An 18,763-nucleotide genomic window follows, 5' to 3' on the forward strand; every position below is an offset into this window, starting at 1 on the left:
ATAAAACTTGAATAAAGTGAGGGAAGACTAAACCATGGTATGATCCTAGAACAGGGAAGGATTCCTGAAATGACTCAATCACAGACCACAATAACATTAAAAACGGATGGGTTCGGGGCGCCTGGGTGTGGCTTGGTCGGTTAAGCGTCCGACTTCGGCTCAGGTCATGATCTCACGGCCCGTGAGTTCGAGCCCCGCATCGGGCTCTGTGCTGACCGCTCAGAGCCTGCAGCCTGTTTCAGATTCTGTGTCTCCCTCTCTCTCTGCCCCTCCCCTGTTCATGCTCTGTCTCTCTCTGTCTCAAAAATAAATAAACGTTGAAAAAAAAAATTAAAAAAAAAACAAAAAAAACGATGGGTTCACCTACATTAAAATTAAAGATTTTTGTTGTTGTTAATGAAAGTCACCCTACACAGTTATCAGGCGAGTGACATACTGGGAGAAAGTGTTCACAATACCCAAAGCAGAGAAGGGATTCATTTCTAGAATATACAGGAATGCCAGAAGAATTCTTTCAAAGAACTTATCAGAAAAGGGCAAGAGACCTGATTCACAGAAAAGGGAAATTAAATTAAGCAAAAGGAAGGGATGCTCAACCTCACTTGTAGTCATAAAAAGGCAAAATTAAACTATGAAGTACAAATAACATCTATCAGATTGGCCAACATCAGGAAATTTGTTAATAAAAAAAGAAATCATCATGCAGTATTGGTGGCGATACAAACCTGCCAACAAACTGCAGAGTTCCCAGTAAAACCAATACGCTTACAGCCTAACATCCAGCTGGGCTGCTTGTGGCCAATATTGCCTCAAGACACTCTCACCAACAGAGTCAATATATCTAGGCTTTTTAGGGCAAAAAATGAATACATACTGTGCGAAAGCCAAAAATATTCATAAAAACCTTAACTCTTCCACGTCCCTAATTTCCTAATGCCTTTATATGCTCTGTGGCTGTAACTTAACCCCTGCTGAGAGGGCAAAGTTAAACTTAAGACTAAACGAAGTGTGATCATTTCTCTTCACTAGGGAGGTTAAGGACAGAAAGAAGCAGATATGAAGGAGGGACAGTTTTAGCATGGGGAATCAGAAATCTGGATCCCAGTCCAGGGCTTCACTTGTTTCTGTGAATGGGTAAGCTATAATTTCTGCCTGCCTCAGTTTCCTCACCTATAAAACAGGGAGATTATCCACTGTGCACAACACCAGGAAGATTAGAGACAATCCATGTAAAGGTCTAGCACACATGAAGTGTTCATTAAGTAGGAAGTGATTTTTTGTTGTTGTTGTTTAATCAGAAAAAAAGACATTATGCACTAACCTTAATAAGTTTTGGTGCTCGGCCTATCCTGTCTTTAACAGAACACCAAAACCACAGAAACAGGCATGGAAACCAAAGAGACCGATTCAGTAGGAACTTATGTGTCCATTTTTTCCACCACAAAATAAGGAAAAATAATATCTCTTTCCACGTACTTATCAAAAACTGTAAAGGTTAAGGTTGAGAAGAAGCTTCTTTTAGCTTCTGGGAAATGAAAATAAGGCTGCTGCTGGTGGTACTTAAACCAGTGGCAATTATGCAACTGGTGTCAGAGTCCTGACTATATTAACGTAAGGAAAAGATATGCACAGAAGTAATGTAGGGAAAATGGTCTTACAAGAATTCCAGTTATCCATAACTGAGTACTTCTAAGACCTCAAAGTTGACCATGAAAAACAATTAACCTGGAAACAAAATCAGATTCAAAGTCAGGACTTTACACATCATCTATTTAATGTACAAGAAAGACGGAGATTGGTATCTTGATAATCTGATGGCTAACAGACTGGACATTTAAATCACCATTTCGCCAGCCCTAGCCCGGAGCAGTTGTTTTACTTTGGTCCTGATTTTCCAGCCCATGCACTTCAAGGTGCTGGCAGATTTCAGTGCACTGAACCCACGTCTCACATAGATATATACTCCTACTGTGTAAGTACAAGAAGATTTTATAGGCATTATTTACACTATATATTCAGCTGAGTGACACATAGTACCTCTGTCACTCAAAATTAGCAATCATCAGAAATAAGAAGTAAAACTCTAAGCAAATCAAAATCTTTGAAATCTTTAAGTATTAATAAAAGCTTCCCAATTTGTGTGAAGGGTTGAGAACCACTGCTTTAAAGCTTGCAATTTCCAATAGAAGACAATTTTTACTATATAATGGACATGAAAAAACCAGAGGGTTTTGAAAAAATGAAAATGCTAACACAATCAATCTCTACTCTAGCCCTCTCTTGGTCACAAACTTCTCCTTGGCATTTAACATCAAAGCTAGTATGCTTTCATTCCTATTCACAAGCTATTGGAACTGTCCCAGACAGACAGAAATGGCAGTCCATTGTTTATTAAGAAAAAATACATATTTCATTCCTCATTTATAAAAGAAAGACCACTTACTTTTATCTCTTTCCTCTCCCACCTTCTCCCCTTCTGATACTTGGTACAATTCTAAGGAACAGAAGTTATAGATCACTACAGATATTCTGTTGAAGACAAAATAAATATTGCATGCAGCATTTCCCAGTAAAAACGTACTCTCAATTTTATGTTTTTCTTAATGCCGCACAAAATATTAGCTAAAGAAAACCTTAACTTTAAGCATCACAAAGATAAGAAGAAATATACTTATTTCCATCTGGAGAATACTACAAAATTACTCAACATAGAATTTAAAGCATACATGGATTTGCTATTGTTGTTCTGTAATATGACCTTTTCTTTCTTTTTTATAATCTCTATGCTCAACATAAGGCTCAAACTCACAACCCCAAGATCATGCTCTACTGACTGAGCCAGCCAGTCACCCCTGTGATATGACCTTTACTGTGGGTATCCTGAACTGGGGTGGGAATTGCAGGGCTATATACGGTGGTAGTACGTTATGTATGGTAGTGGGCTGTAGAGACAGTCCCACACATCATTTTATAATTTATTATTTCTTTTCTGGGACATAAAGTGTTCTAGGGTTAAACCAGAAGTACTGCTTTTCTGTTCTAAAAATCAATCTGACCCTTCAAAAAGAGACAGTTTACTAAGACTTGACATAAAATATCTGTAAATTAAAATATGCCATTAGAATTCTGGCAGCAGAAAACAGATCAGATTGATACAAACACAGCTAAATCTAGTGACTAACACAGAGGAAGTGTAAATGTCAGAGTGGGAACAAAACAAAACAAAACAAAAACCCCTCAGCTCTGGGTAGAGGTTATGGGAAAAGATCCAAAGACGTAGGTAAGGCCAGTCTGGAGTCGGTCATTACCAGCTTGCTGGGAACAGCGAAAGACCACCTGAATCAGCATGGACATCCCTTTCTCAGGCAGCAACTTTCCAGATTACAGATGTGCCAAGGACGTGTTCATCAAAAGACGTCCCAGCATCCCCATTTACGTAGTCCCATTTTACAAGTCCCATTTCCGCAGCCTCAGTTTCCTCTCTCCACAAAACAGAGTGAACAAGACCTGTTTCACCAGACTATGAAAGGGAGTAACAAATTATAAATGCGATCTAGAAAATGTGCTCTGTCAACAGAAAATGAAGAGCTCTTAAGATCAATTATCATTATTTCTGGGTTACTACTTAATATTAAATTTTCCTAGGGTGGGAGCAAATCCTGTCTCTAAACAGGGTATGAGTTTGGAGAGTCACAAAGGCTGTTCTATTTTATCTTGAAGCAGAGCGAACTGAAGACACTCCTCAAATAAATTAACGAACTGGAGAGCCAGGAGTATACTTGGGTATAAAAAGAGAGACAAAACACTACGGTTGTACAGGTCTTTCAAGAGTCCCTCTCACTGACTTATTTTAATCATGTCATGTATCTGGCAAAGAGAAGAGGCCTAAACACGGACATATCACAATGAAATTCAAATTTAAGACATCCAAGTCCATCTATCTAGAGAAAGATGAAATTAATTGCTCAGTTCTCACAGTGTATCTTGGCTATTTACTGCTAACGCAATTATGCCAATTAGTGATACTATCGCAACACTCAAAGCAGCTGCTTTCTAAAAGGGATTAAAGTTCTGAGGGACTATTGGAATAATGGGATCACGGAATTAAAATCACTGATGACAGGCGTTAAAAAAGGGAGAGAGAGGGCAGTACAAATTTACCAGGCTACCTGACCACAGAAGATTTTCCTTTCAAAGCAAAATTAGTTATGTAGGGGAATATATTTTATTACAAAAGGTACAAATTAGAATAGCATAGCCAGCATATGACATCACGAATTTAAATCTACAGCGAACGCTGCTCCCTGATGAAGCTTAGCCTCCCCATAAGGTGAAGGAGTTAATAAGTGCACATGGTAGTGGGATTCTACACACTCCCTCCAACGCTGTAGAAAGAGACCCTTCTTGACTTGCCTCCCCTCTAGTCCTCTGCTCACATCCCTTCCTCTAAAATAAGAGTAGGAGGACGTTACTGGCTTTAACATTGTTCAAACATTGCATTTGAGGCCAATCTTGCCATTAAACTGATTCTTCTCAACTATCCAACCTCCGTTAGTGGCTCTCCACCAGACTGGAGTTTCACCAGGTAGATAAATATAGGCGGAGAAACAAGGCCAGGCTTTCATTAGGGGAGAAGTCAATTTGACTTAGTCTGCAGAGACCGGAGCTGCCAGGGAAATGAAGAAGCACTAAGCCTGTGCATGAAACCACCCTCTTCTCGAGCAGTTTGTGCTCTCCGCCTGGGAACATCCGAGATGCAGCAAGACACAGATGTGAAATTATAAACTACTTGGTGAATGCGAGAAGTCATTCTCCATGTTCCTCTGATGGAAAATGGAATATAATGAATAAAGACGTCTGGCTCATACCTTTAAGAGTACCTTCTGTCTGAGCAAGGGAGCCTGGCTGAGAGAAACCACAACTGGAGTTAAGCAGCCAGACACCAGACTAAACACCTCAGAAGTAGCTGTCCCTCATTCCTGGTCGCTACCTTTCCAGCGCATGTCTACATCACTAATTCCCTCTGTTCTGAAAGCCTGGCTCCAACCACCCCCCCAACCCCCCCAAAAAAACAGAAACAAAACAAAACAAACAAACACACCAACAGACAGCAAGGCTCCGCTGAGAAGGTGGGCTTTCGGAAGCCGCGCACCAAGACTCTTGCTCCCCTTTCCACCTTACACCTCGCTCACCGTCTCTCTCTCTCCCTAGGTCCCCACTTCTCACACACTACCCTTCGTAACATCCAAGCCTCCCAGAGACTTCGGAGCAACAGAGCGCCCCGCGTCGGGCAGCAGTGGCGGGAGGAGGCGGCGGTGAGGGCGGAGAGGGCAGCTGGGGACTCCGGGAAACCTCCCGGGCAAAGGCAGCCCCGCCTGGAAAGCGCCTGCCTAGGCTAAGTAAGCCCGGGGAGGTCCCGCAGGCGTCAGGCAGCCCAAAGCCCTCCCGCCCTCCAGGGGCGGGGGACCAACACGCCCGGGGCAGCAGGCCACAGTTGGGCAGAGACCCCTGGGGACGAAGGCGGGCAGGGGGGTGCCACCAGGCTACCGCGGCACGCGAGTGAGGCTGCGGCGCGGAGCTGGAGAGCAGGCTCGGCGGCACCCAGGGGCGGCGGCCAGTGACAGCCCAGCGCCCGGCCCGCGGGCTCCCCGACCCGGCCCCACGCACCTGGACCAGGCGGCCACCCTGCTCCCTCAGGGCGCTCTCCGGGGACTTGGCTTCCGGGGGGAGGGGGGCGCTCCGCAGGCTGGCACCAGCGGCGACAGAGACTTCACTCCTCCATCCTGGGACCCGGCACGTTACAGACAGCCGTGCACTTCCTGTTTGAAAACACAGGGGAGAGAAAGAGCGAGAGATCCGAGTGTTGGCAGAGTGGAGGGAGGGGCGCAGACCCGCGCGAGGGAGGACACAGGGGGGCTGCGGGTTGCATAACTGCCGCCGCCCCCGCCCGCCTCGCCATGGTCCCTCCGGGCGCTGTCCTCTGACCCGCTACACCGGCTTCTGGCGAGGTGGCTCCCCGAGGCCCGGGCCTCCCCCTGCCGGAGGCCTCGCGGCCGGAGCGCTCGCAGCCCTTCCGTTTCCAGCCCCTGCCTCGGTTCTCCCCTCCCCACAAGTACCGAGTCAATGGACTGCACGCTTCCTCCCGAGCGCGCAGAGCGCGGTGCCGCGTGTAGTCTGCCTCCGTTTTCCTCCTTTCCTTTCCTCTCCTCCCCGCCCCCGCCCGTGGAACAAAATCGCCTAGGGGAAGGTGTAAAGACGGGACCCAGCCTTTCCAGGGAGTGGAGGATGGATTTATGCAAAATTGTAAAGCGCATAGCCACATCCCAGTATATTCACTCCAGCTCAGCAACTGAAAGACCCGAGGATGGGAGGAAATTACTTGTCTTGCGCCTGGCTGAGTCAAGAGAGCGTGCACACTGCCGCGAACTTGGGGTGGAGGGGCGGGGAGAGCGTTCCAGGGGGGCTACGGTCTCTAGGCGCACCAACCTCAAGCTCACAGTCCCCTAACATGACGGATACCAATCCCACACAGAAGACAGTGGTATAGTGCGTTCTTTCAATGAACAACTAAGGATTTCTCTGTGCTTATGAAATCAGAAAGCAGTTCCAAAATTCTGAGTTTGGGTTGATTGTGCTACCCTCTGACTTTGGTGAACTTCGGGGTAATGTTTAAAAATTAATAAACAGATGGTTTAAGAATCTGCTATATGCAGAGCATGCCAGCCCTAGGAGTTTGTATGTGCGTTTAGTGCCTGGTTTCTGGACTTCCAGATGTGGATGGCTTCATCTGTACCCTCTCTGTCCTTGCACACAAATCTCTTGGGTTACAAGGTACTTACAGGCCTGTCTTGGATAAACAGCTCCTTTTATCACAAGCTGATGGCTTAAATAAAATTTATTCATGTTTCAAAACTCAACACGGAGAGTAGGGCAATTATTCTATATAAAAAGCCAAATTTTGACTGAAGTAGAAATTGATGGACATTAAGTTCCTACTCTTGGCTAGACAGCATCTCATTTTAATCAGCTCTTAGTTTCAACATTTCCCAACAGATCTATGAATGTCCTATTCTCTTATTCCCAACTGAGGAAATAGGGTCAGAGAAGTTAAGTAACTGTCCTGATGTCTCAGCTAGAAAGTGGTCAAATGGAGAGCTGAATAACAGGTCTTTCCTAAGTATAAAATCTGGGCCATTTCCTCTACACTCTGCTAATTCTCAAAACAATAGTGAATCCTGGGAGACAAATCAAGCCCAGTGACCATCTGTGATCCATTTCTTCATCTCTAAATGATTCTGCAATTTACATGCTATAACCCTGTTCGACTACCTAGGGTCCTTACCCACCTCAATAATATGTACCTTTATTACCCAAGCAGAGGACACAGTGCTCTTCCCCAGTGCCTACGACTGGCTCTTTCAGCCTTTTCAGAATTACTCAATGGCAAAAGTTCAAAAGGTTCTAGGATAGCCACTCTTATGCCAAGGTACAAAGTCTGTGCAAGTTCAGAACCTAATCAGCTGACTAATATTTGTTCCCTGAATTCTTTTCTCTAACTGGGATTTTTTAAGAGGGAAAATAAAATAACATACACATGACCTCAGCTTTGAGTGAAACTGTTGAAATTCTCTCCTTTTCCATTCCTCTCTGCTTCAGCGCTTAGCTCACACTCACCTGTAATAGTGTGCTATTGCCCTCCTGACAAGCCAAGAAATAGAGCACATATAGAAAGGCGATTAAGAATCTTGGCAATGGCAAGACCCCAGGCACTTGCAGAGAGTGAAGGAGAAAGTTTATCCTGTCTCCAGATGAACTGCATCTCACCTGCCCTTGCCTGCCCCCTCCCTAAGGAGCACACTCGGCAGTAGGAGCATGCGCAGGTGCACAGCAAGAGCAGTTCAAGAGGGGCAGCGGGGGCTGGGTGGGGGCAGAGATACATCCCCATCCTTCAGGCATGCCCAGTCTAATGAGGGCTTGTCACTACAAACTTCTGAGGGGTCTCAGCATCCTTTTAGGGTCCCGCTGGGCCCTGGCTGCCACCTTTTCCTTCTCCCAGTCCTTTGCCTCCCTAGACTTGTCAATTCTTCATCTCTTTTCAGATCTCTTCATGTCTTTCATCCTTTTTCCCAAAGCACTACCATATCCCCCCCTCCATAAAGTACACGGTGGGAAGGCAACAGAAAGGAAGGCACGTAGCTCAGAACTGTTCTCACTTCTCTCTCATTTAAAAAAAAACTGTCAATGTTACCATGTTTTTGAGGACACAATCTATTTTAAAATACATTTTTGGGGGCTCCTGGGTGGCTCAGTCAGTTAAGCACAACTTTGACCGAGGTCATGATCTCAGGGTTCATGATTTCGAGCCCCATGTGGGTGTCTCTGCTGTCAGTGCAGAGCCTGCTTCAAATCTTCTGTCTCTTCTCTGTCCCTCTCCCACTCGTGTGTGTATTCTCTCTCAAAAATAAACATTAAAATAAAATAAAATAGATACAATACAATACAATACAATACAATACAATACAATACATTTTGGTATCCCTACCTTCATTTCTGTTACTCATTAGGACTCCAAGAGCCTAGAAGGAAAACCTCTGAAGAAAAAGCGAATTCCTAAGAAAATCCAAAGGAAACATGCTTAAATTAACTTGCATGGATCCCAAAGTTTACAATTTGGATAATACATACAACACTCCTATGACTGCATCAGTCCCACACATACTTCCTAAGAGCCACAAGGTCTAAGTACCATATCATACTTTCCCATTTGTTCAGCTATTCTCCTGCACCTTCTGTGTTTCTGTGTTTCATGGAGAAGTGTTTCTACCTTATACCTGTTGAGAAATACACACACACACACACACACACACACACACACACACACACACACATTATGTATATCACAACCTCCTAGGAAGAGAAAAAATATGCTCCCTAGTAGGTACAGATCATGCCACAAGAGATAAAATTGATTTTGGAAGGATATTGGAAGTTCATTTTGAGAGTCTCCACTCCCTAGGTATGACAGTCCATGGATGAAGATGGCAACATTGTGAAAGCCATTTTGGAAGCTCCAAAGTAAGTGACGAGAGACAGCTTCTCTGAGGACTAAGAGGTGTGGAGGAGGAGATGATAAACTCATGTCTCAAATGATGCTGCTTATCTTCCTTCATCATAAAAAAGAAAGACAAAGACCTTACTTTGGTGGTTAAAAATGTTTGCCACAGATTTCTTTGTACGAGGACTCTTGGTCATTATTACGGCTGGATTTTGCAAACAAGAAAAAGAAAACTGACAAGCTGTCTGGTCACCTAAGAGACGGTCTCTCTCTGTACTCGCAGCCTTCAGTCAGTGTCCTTGTCTGTCTGCACTTCCAGGATGGCACCTGGAACAGGCTTTTCGGTGAAGGACGTCTCTGGCACTCACACTCACCTCCCAGCCTTTGCAGAACCTGGGCCATGGCTTTCAAGGAAGACGTCCTCGGAGCCAACTGGCTGCCTAGACTGGCATCTACCCACAGAGGGGTATGAGCCATTTTCCAGGAGCCAGAGTGTCATTTCCCACAGCAGAAATGTAGTAAAGGGGTACACACCATTTTAAAAAATTCTGCCTGCATGATGGTTTAGGGTCCCTTCTGGGCACAGGGATTTCCTGGCTTTGAAGGAGCTGAGAAGGAAAGCACTGCTTGGAGCACCCCATGGCAGGACTTCGAAAAGCCAGCCACAGAGGAGAAACACAGGGCCAGGGTGACTATAGACCTGGGCTGGTAGACCTCTCAGCCCAGTGCCCCAGGGTCACAGGCTTCCAATCACACATAGGAACTCACCCAGGCTGCACAGAATTAGGAACTTGACCTGGGGGCCCTCACATGCCCTGCCTCACTGAATTTGCAGAACTGCCTTTACAGGGAAGGGTCGCTAACCCTATGTGAGAAGAAGCAGTGGGGCTCACAGATGTTAAGTCATTTTCTCAAAGCAGCAGGTAATGGAGCTAAAACTCACCCTGGGTCTGTACTTCCTCCTTTTAATTAAAGAGAAACGAGTGGGTGCCTTTTTGGCTGTGGAGTTATAGTTCTGTGCTACACAACTTTTACTCAGAAGACTCTTACTTACTTTTCAAACCCAACTTGTAATGTTCTCTTAGCTGCATCATGTGGCTTCATCACCTTGCCAAATTTTTGTAAAGTGTAAATTGTAAATGTGTATTTTGCAACAGGCCAACTCATTTTAAACCCTGGCAATGCAAGTCCATAAGTCCATACAAATTAGGTTACATATGCTCTTGGGCTGTGGCTGAATATTACTTCATGAAATAATAAAGAAGACAGATCTACAGGTCATACTGTGATGATCAAAATTTCAATACATTTTTTCCTAGTCTCCCTCTCATTCTTCAGTTAGTATGGAAATATATAAGTAAAGTAGGCCATCCTGGCTGATGGGCAGTCACTTAAAGAGCGTAAGTATGAAAGAATAGCAAGAAACAACATAAGTTTGACTAAATGCAAATACCTATACACAAGTTAAGAGTATTCAAAATGGTTCTGGCACAAACTTTTAGCCGTGGACAGCCGTGGGTTATTTACTGACTGCTGACTGTGATGTGTATTGTGTAGACTAAACACTGCCCTATAAGACATTTTTCTTTGGAAGGCACGTTTTGTCTATTCATCTTCTGTAGTGAGTATTTCTGCTTCCTTATTAAAAAAAATATTTAGGGGCGCCTGGCTGGCTCAGCCAGGCCAGCATGTGACTCTTGATCTTGAGGTTATAAGTCTGAGCCCCACGTTGAGTGTAGAGCTTAGTTAAAAACAGTCTTAAAAAAATTTAATTCTCTTTGTGCATCCATTTAAAAAATAATATATGAAAAATCCAACAACTTAAAAGGATTGCTCCTAACAAGTCAAACAAATAAAACTTACACTACCAACAAAATCGTGTTCTTAAAAAGGATTTAAAAAATACATAAACATCATAAACATCTGTACACATCTGAAGGTACCAAATTATAGGAGCTGAGAGAGAATAATTCACACACATCACTGTTGTAGTGAATATATCAATTCTCAATTATCTATTATAAAGAAATCCTTTTTAATGGGGCGCCTGGGTGGCTCAGTCGGTTATTAGACTTCAGCTCAGGTCATGATCTCACGGTCCATGAGTTCGAGCCCTGAATTGGGTTCTGTGCTGACAGCTCAGAGCCTGGAGCCTGCTTCAGATTCTGTGTCTCTCTCTCTGCCCCTCCCCTGCTCAGGCTCTGTCTCTCTCTCTCTCAAAAATAAAAACATAAAAAAAATTTTTTTTAATGTTTTTAATGTTTATTTTTGAGAGAGACAGAGCACCAGCAGGGGAGGGGCAAAGAGAGAGGAAGACACAGAATCTGAAGCAGGCTCCAGGCTCTGAGCTGTCAGCATCGAGCCTGATGTGGCTCATGACCTGAGCTGAAGTCGGAAGCTTAACTGAGCCACCCAGGTGCCCCTATTATAATGGAATCTTAAAGGAAAAAAAGCAATTTATGAATAACCCTAAGGTGGCAAAATCGGATAGTTTGATTTAGTTTTCTTTCCTTTGCTTGTAATGGAATGGCTAAGGCAAACAGCACAAAAGAGTAACAAAATGCCTAGAAAACCCAGAAACGTTATTATAAACTTCTGAAAGATTATTCACCAAGGTTTAAACTAAACCTAACTAAACAAATTTTAGCCACTTACATACACTGACTCAATTATTCCTGATAACAACCCTATGAGGTAGGAATTACCACTACCTCTGTATTACAGATCAGGAAACAGACAAAAAGATAACAATTTGTCCAAAGTAACACTGTTAGCAAATAGCAGAACTCGGGCAGCCTGGCTGGCCACAGAGTCTACTTTTAACCAACACATTTTACTACCAATAAGGTACAATTAGATGGGGCTTGTTTCCAGCATGAAAGTTCGTGGGGAGAATAGTCCCATGGGTATGGCACATGAAAGGCTCAGAGTTTTTCCTTTTTGCAGCAAAAAGTGGTTGAAGGGGCTCAGAGATACACAGCCCACTACATGTTGCTAAATAAATGAATACAGGAAAGGAAAGGATATCTGCAGAATGGAAAAGCCAGGGAGAAGAGCTGCTTCCTCGCCTTGAGCAGAATCCTGGACTGCAAGGCTCCAGGACTGCCTGGCTACAGCACAAGTGAGTTAGCAACGGAAGGGAATCCAAGGATCCCCGTGTACTTTGATCTTTCTGAAGCATTTGATACAGTGTGCCATGAAATTAGGATCACTAAATCAACTGAAACTTATGTGGCAACAAGAACCACCCAGGAGTTAAGCAGCTAGAAAGAAAAACACTGGCCAGATCTACTGGTATGGTGAAGAAAAGAACCGTAAGGAACAGTTTTCAAAAGCAACTCAGAAATTACTCACACCGTTCTAATCAAAGGCGCACATAACATTAATTTGGGAGGTGTAAAAAGGGCAAATGAGGGCGAGCCAATGGAGTCTGTTAAATTAACCGAGGAGTGAAGAAAAACAAGGAATTCAGTTTCATTTTTGTGCTCCTTTTAATTTTCAGGGAGGGGCTGGGATGTCCGATGGGTGCTAACCACCTCTAGACCTGAAATGCCAACACTGAGCTAAGTATAAAGTAAGCAACAGCAAATTGGAGAGGTTTAGGATTTGGGGGCCTTAGGTCTGAACTTTAAAAAGCATGCTCCTATTATTCCACACACCATCAATACAGTTCCATGAGAAATAATATTCCTTTCAACAAGAAGACTTTGTTAGCAAAATTCAAAGAAACAAAGGGGCTCGAAAGCTGAATTTGGAGGTCAGATGAAAAAGTCAGTCAGTGGTGTATGTATAATCTGGCCCCACTACAAATATGCCACACAGGCAGGAGGTCATGAGAATGGTTTGCAGACACCCGGCAGGATAAAGAACAGTAGAGAAGGAAGAGAGAGGAGAGCTAAAACTTGGACTAACGTTATTTTTTTAAGCATAAATTATAATTTCAAATTTCTTTAATCTTGAGAAATCGCTTCTCCCTTGGTAGAACTGTTTGCCTTCCCAGCAGAAACTAAACTTTAAACGTCAATAGTTGATTTAGAACTCAAGAAAGGGAGTAAGAGAGATCTGCAACATTTGGAAAAAAGGCTTCGGTTCAGGCTGGGTCCCAGGAAATGGACAAGTGAGCAGCATTTCGGCCAACTCCTAAGAGACTGAAGTGAACTGTGAGCACTGAGCCACCCTGCCTGAGGCAGTGGACTCCAGAACTCACATCCTGAGAGACTGCGCTGATGAACAGTCACCGAGAAAATCCTACATATTCCATTTCCCTCTAAATAAAAGAAAAAGGGCAAATAGAACACACAGGCATAAAGATTAGAGCCATACTACATTCTAGACATGAATGGGAAAATTTATGTGGAAATGACCCTGTTCTGAGATTATTATTTAAGATTTATAGAGCATATATGACAGATCTTCTCCAAGGTTTGATCACTGGCCCCCTCGCATCGTTTCAAAATTATCCACACAATGACTGTTGGGCTTGGTCCAGCCCCAGTCCCTGATGTTCTAATGCCCACAGGACCTATTCCTGGATCTGGCTGCACTCAGAAGCACCTTTCGAATATAATCCTCCAGGCCAGGCCCCACCCCAGATTTACACCATCAGCATCACTGCTGGGGGTGAGTGCACCATTCTGTTCATTTAAGGAACTCCCAGTGACCTAAGGTGCAGCCCAGTCGGGGAATCCCTGCTGCAGACATTTACTCCTCTCTTCACGCTACCATCGATGAAGTCAGAGACTAAAGCAAATAAAGTCCCTTCTCGTGAACCTTTAGTGGAATAACCTTCAAAGGCAATGGAACGAAGTCCAAATTCTGTAGCAGGACACTCCAGGCCCTCAGTAACCTGTCCCAAACTGCTTTTCTGCTCTCCTTTTCTCCCACATCTCTCACTCTGTCACAGCATCAATTCCCCCAAACACACTGCATACTTCCTTTGTCATTTCCATACCTCACCACTCCCACCCTGACGGTCCCAGTCTATTGCATCCTTCAAGGTCCTTTCTGAAACCATTCTTCTGTGTGTATGAAATCTTCACTGGTCTTTACAGTCTCGGGGCACCTGGGTGGCTCACTCAGTTAAGCGTCTGACTCTTGGTCAGTCTCTCTTTCCTCCAAGCAAATGTCCAAAAACTTTAGCTCATGCAGGGGTTACAGCATATACTGCATGCACACTGTGCTCAATTATACTACACTGTTCACAAGCCAGTCTCCTCCCTGAAAGCAGGAGGGAAATGTAACTCATGTTTTATTCTGTGGATGAGAGACAGATCCAGGTTCAAAGTTTAGTTCCTCCAGGTACTTACTAGCACTGTAACCCTTGGTATGTTATTTAATCTTTATTTATTTTTGAGAGAGAGACAGAGAGACAGAGCATGAGCAGGGAGGGGCAGAGGCACGGAGACACAGAATCCGAAGCAGGTTTCAGGCTCTGAGCTGTCAGCATGGAGCCCAAAGTAGGGCTTGAACTCACAGACTGTGAGATCATAACCTGAGCCAAAATCGGATGCTTAACTGACTGAGCCACCCAGGTGCCCAGACCCTTGCTAGGTTATTTAAACAGAGTGAGCCTCAATTTTGTAATCTTTGAAATGGAACAGCAACAACAAATGATACCTATCTCCATGACTGAAGTGAGGATAAAACATGAAAAATGTTTGGCTCAATATGGACCACCTAAAAATTCACCAAAATGACACCTGTTTTTATTATTTCTTATCAATTTTTGTTTGTGTCCTACTAGAATGTACCACAAGACACACTGCTCAAAAAGCATTTGCTTTCACCAAAAAAACAAACAAAAAAAAAAAGCATTTGCTTTCAGAGTAATAGGCAGTGATTTCCTAAAGGCCTCTTTTCCTCACCCAATTCCGTTCCGTTAGGAAGGGCATTTCATAACGTTCCTAGTGACAAGTCATGTCTTATCCCCCTTTCTTTCCTTCAAAAACCAGTGTACGAAATTCTAATGCACAAGCCCCGTCAGTGTCCCTCCTACTCCAGCCTGGCTTTTTGCTTTGAACTACAGTAACTGCCTGCAGCCACAGTGTCGCTGCCCAGAATCGCCCGCTTCACCCTCACAACAAACAGTACTTTGTAGGCAAACTGGAGGCGAGCCCAAAGTAGGAGGGGGAAAAGCCAAGGAAATGGAGTTTGGGCCAGAAACTGAGTCCACACCCATACTATCGTCCACACTAGAACACAGGTAAGGGAAGAACAGGAAAGGGAAGAAGTTCAGATCAACACAAACCTTCCCAAGTACTCCCAAGCATCCACCTCACCGCTCACCCATGGAAAATGACTTCCACGGCTCACAAAGGACACACTGGTCCAGTCACTGCCTAACACACACAACTACTGTTGTTGATAAACTACCGTCCTGTATAATAGCACCTTACCCTCACGAAACCAGTCATATTGCCACTATTCACCCCCATCACTCCCAAGGGCATGAAATCCAGGTCCTGTGAAATCCAAGGTCACATGGTCAGTAGAAGAAAGGGCGAGGACCAGAACTCAAGTCCCTAAGCTCCAGACTCATGGACCTCCCACTGCCTTACGTTAAGTGTGAAAAACAATTTTTTTTTTAGGGTTCTCAGAAGCATTCCAAACCCACTAGTTGTAAAGGTAAACGTAAAACAGCTTTTGTGCTCTTAAAAACGATTCTGGTGCCAAGAGTGAGGGTTGTGACAGCAGCAAGGCCCCAACGGCAGCCCCGAGGATGAGCGGTCCAAGATGCTAGAACATGGTTCCAGGAAGATCATCAGCTTTCTGTTCCTGGATGGAAACAGCTCCTGACAACTCTGTTCATTCTGTTTGTGGAGGAGCAATTAGGGAAGGAGCATAATATTCATTCTTTTTTAAAATCCCACCTTGATCCTGAGTTTAAAGCTGAGGTAATGTGGAAAGCAAAAGAGTTTCTAACGCCAATCTGAGGCCCTTGCCGGGAGAGAGGGCAAGAGGCAGTAATGCAATCCTTGAAAGGACGGATCCTGAAGCAGCAAGGGCTTTGGTTCCCATCACTGCCCTGCTACTACCCCCAATACACGCCGGAGCTCCTTGACTGCTGCCCACGGTCACGGGGAAGTGCGTCCACACTGGGGCACTCTGCCCATCGTGAGGGGCAAATGAGCTACTACATGCAAAGTGCTCCAAACAGTGCCAGGTGCGTGTGAGTACTTCATAGATGTTTCCTATTATTATTTCCAGAAGAGAATCGCTAAGATTGTGGTCTTTTCAAAGTGTATTTCATAAGAAGTTTCAAGAAGACTTCTTGTCCCATTTGTTGATCCATGATGCCCCACACCAGCACAAAGATTATTTACAAGTTTCACTTCCTGATAGGATCTTTCTGGGTTCCCATCTGTGGACTGGAGGCACTGGAAGAACAAACAGTGGAATTCGAAGAACTGTTCTTTTTCCCAGCAATAGTGCAAGGAAATCTGCACCCATTCTCTCAATACTACAAACTGGCTTCCATAAGGAGAAAAAACCCCGAAGACCTTCACTGCATTACCCTGATGCGAGGGCACGTTTTTAAAATGCGTCTTCTATTCTGAAAGCAACCAAAGTGTTAAAAATTTTAAGTTTCACCAGCTGAGAAGGACATGGTTCAGCTCACCCAGGGATGACAGTCCTAAGGACTGGAATAGAACCTGCTGATGAATCAAAAGAGTTCTTTCCCAGAAAATGCTGAAATTCCAGGAACAATGTGCCATGCTCGGGATGATTAAGAGAACAATGCTTTTAAAAATCCCCCTCTCAGGCTAGGAGTGTAGCCTCCGCTACCAACAGAGATCCGCTAAAGTGTCACCTCTCTGAACCTCTCCACTTTCAGAGAGGGCATTTGTTCGACCTATTCTAGGCGAACGACGGAAGGCTTCTCCCCAGAAGAGCAGATAAACCAGGCGGCAGCATTAGTGGGGGTCACAGTGCAGGTCTGAGGTCGTGTCCTGCATGGAGGCACCCAGCCGGGGAGAAGGGGCGGCAAGTCAGCCTCCACTGTTCCCCAGCAGCAAGCCCCGACTGGGCAGATGCGGTCGTGCTGTCGCTAACTTCATACGCGGGGGTGTGGGGACTGCCGCAAGCCACGCTGAGCATGCGAGCCCTCCACAAGCAAAACAAGCTGGAGCCCCGGGGAGCCGCGTGCGAGCTGGGGGACCACCTCGCTCTGGATCCCAACACAGCCAACTTTCTGCAATGCAAACGCTTTCCCGGGTTTCCTTTTTGGTACTGGCTGCTGTGCAGTGTCCTCTTCTGCTTCTACATTCTCCCTTCTCACATGAACCCTTCACCTTCCTTCTCACTCCGGTTCTCCTTTTGCAGAAGCCACAACACAAATTAATGCGCACACACTAGCAATGGCGAAATAATGGCACTCTGCCCACCCACAGAGATCCCACACTACTTCTCAGTATGTATCAGGTCATGATTTTCCCTTTCTTGGGTAAGGACTCTCCTAACCCTGTCTTCCCTATCACCCCCAAATCAATTTTGAGATATAAATAAATGTTCCTCTTCCCTTATCTTTGGGGGGTAGATGATCTCTTTCTTCACTTCCCAAGTGGTACTCACGCCTCATTCTCTGCTCTTCGGCCCACCTGCCCCCTCAGCCCCCAGCTCTGAATCACTTTTGCCTAGCTCCTTCCCTCCCAAACTACACCGTTCTCCCTGAATCTGTTACTCCTCAAGCAAGACAACCCTTCAAATGCATTCACTTCAAACATACCAAATTTAAAGGGCAGAAACTGTTACCATCATTGAAAGTATGCGGCTTTTGAGTTTTTCTGCTTTATGCGTACATGGCCAGGGAGGGGGGTGGCGGCGGGGGGGGGGGGGTGCGCGAAGCACAAAGCAATGAAATCAAGTTTTGATTTGTTTCCACTTAAACTGATTTGCCAAGTGTGCTGTGGTTTTATTCACATCCTATGCTTCTGTTTACCTGGCCCCTTAGGGCTATCCATCTCTAAGGGCCTAAGGTTGCAGGCTGTATCTCAGCCCACAAAGCCATTTTGTTTGGTCGGCAGGAAGTTCTTATTTAAAATGTTGAGTTAGCTGATCTTTTAAAATCAGGAGATTTTAAAGTAATAATCCAGATTTTCTGGCTTACGGTGAAAAATCAGAAGATCTGGCAAGACTTGCCCACATTCCCATATGGCCAACAATTGGCTGCTGAACAGATCAGCTAAACAGAGCCCCTTCAGGCAGACCTGAATTTTCCAGTTCAGCCCAGGTCCAGCCCCCTCCCTCCTGACCACCCTACCCTGAGGCTGAAGACCAGCTGCTGCACATCATCTTCCCTGAGGCCTGCTGCAGGCAGTGCTTAGTATTTGCCTGAGACCCAAGGCAGAGCTACCACCCACTCTAATGCTCCCTCTAGTTAGTGCAGAAACTACAGATGCAATTACCCAATTTTGGCTCCATACAGATTTTGCCAGGTACAAATGACTTATAAGGAAAAGAACTTAGAACCAAGAGAAATGGGAAATGCCCCATAATAGAAAAATATTTGAAAAGAACTAGGCTAAAGAGAGAGAAAAGTGTCCCTCCCTCTGCCTTTCCCTCCCTCTCTGTACCTGTGTGTATAGGAAGGGGTGCATTTGTGAAATCTGTGTTAGTGCTGCAGACCATTTCCTAATTTGTACTTTATTAGTGGCCAAATGCTAGTATGAAAAATAAAACCGTGAAAGGAGAGATTCTAGCAGGATGAAT

At 44.8% G+C, this 18,763-nt stretch overlaps 1 protein-coding gene across 4 annotated transcripts in view; it reads right to left on the minus strand.

The window, feature by feature from the left end:
- The window catches only part of LRRC8D (leucine rich repeat containing 8 VRAC subunit D), a 122,915-nt gene that overhangs the window by 94,799 nt on the left and 9,353 nt on the right, over positions 1 to 18,763 (minus strand). For 2 of the 4 annotated variants that reach the window (XR_007454723.1, XM_049616810.1), the window contains exons 2-3: positions 5,668 to 5,819; positions 2,444 to 2,494 (exon numbers count right to left, since the gene is read on the minus strand). The gene's annotated coding sequence lies outside the window, so the exon portion shown is untranslated. Of the gene's footprint in view, positions 1 to 2,443; positions 2,598 to 5,667; positions 5,820 to 18,763 lie in introns of those variants that run through there. The other 2 variants (XM_049616809.1, XM_049616811.1) reach the window with 2 other exon arrangements.

This window comes from Panthera uncia, assembly GCF_023721935.1.
Source record: "Panthera uncia isolate 11264 chromosome C1 unlocalized genomic scaffold, Puncia_PCG_1.0 HiC_scaffold_4, whole genome shotgun sequence".
NCBI classification, from domain to species: Eukaryota; Metazoa; Chordata; class Mammalia; order Carnivora; family Felidae; genus Panthera; species Panthera uncia.